The sequence below is a fragment of the Galeopterus variegatus genome, unplaced genomic scaffold (assembly GCF_000696425.1).
Source record: "Galeopterus variegatus unplaced genomic scaffold, G_variegatus-3.0.2 Scaffold10775, whole genome shotgun sequence".
Classification (NCBI taxonomy): Eukaryota; Metazoa; Chordata; class Mammalia; order Dermoptera; family Cynocephalidae; genus Galeopterus; species Galeopterus variegatus.
This window is the reverse complement of record NW_007736886.1, coordinates 22,979-23,999: the sequence shown is the minus strand read 5'-3', so window position 1 is coordinate 23,999 and position 1,021 is coordinate 22,979.

Genomic DNA, 1,021 nt, shown 5'->3' with positions numbered 1-1,021 from the left:
GAAATAAAGTATTTAGGTCCTTCGATTTTGTTCTAATTTTTCAAAATTGTTTTATAACTAATCTTCTCTAAGAATTTTAAAATCTGCATGTTAATTTTAAAAATGCTACCAGGATTTAATTTGGGATTGCATTGAATCTAACAGATCAATTTATATAGGGTTGCTATCTTGACATTATTGAGTTTTCTAATCCGTAAGCATTGCATATCCCTCAGTGTCTTTAGGTCTTCTCTTACCACCCTTTGCAATGTTTTGTAGTTTTCAGAGTAAAGGCCTTCCACCTTTTTCATTAAAATTTATTTCTAAGTATTCTTTTTTACTTTTAAGTAAATTTATTATTTTTTAATCATTTTAGATTTACAAAAAAGTTGCAAAGATGGTCCAGAGTTTTCATTTACCCTACACCCTTTCCCCCCTAATGTTAACAAGCTACATAATCATTGTGTATTTGTTATAACTAAGAAATTATTATTATAATTGCCTACACCACAGATTTTATTTGGATTTCACCAGTTTCCCCACTAATGTCCTTTTTTCCCCATTACAGGATTCAATCCAGGATATCACACGGAATTTAACTAAGGATTTTTGATGTTATAAATTGAGGTTTTAAAAACAATTATTTTTAAATTGTTTATTGCTTGTATACAGAAATACATTTTGATTTTTGTATGCTGCCTTTATATCTTGTGACTTTGTTAAATTCAGTGATTTATTTGGGTCACCTTTTGGGGATTCTTTAGGGTTCTCTACATAAACAATCATGCCGGTTGCAAATAAGGACATATTTATTTCTTACTTTCCTGTCTATAGATTTTTATGTCATTTTCTTGCCTTGTTGCTCTGGTTAGGACATCCATAACAAGATTAAGTAAAAATGATGAGAGCTGATACTTTTGCCGTATTGCTGATGGCAGGAAGAAAGCTGGAGCCTCTCATCATTGAGCTGATGTTAGCTACAGGCTTTCATTGATGTCCTTAGTCATATTGAGGAAACCACTATTTATTTATTTATTATATT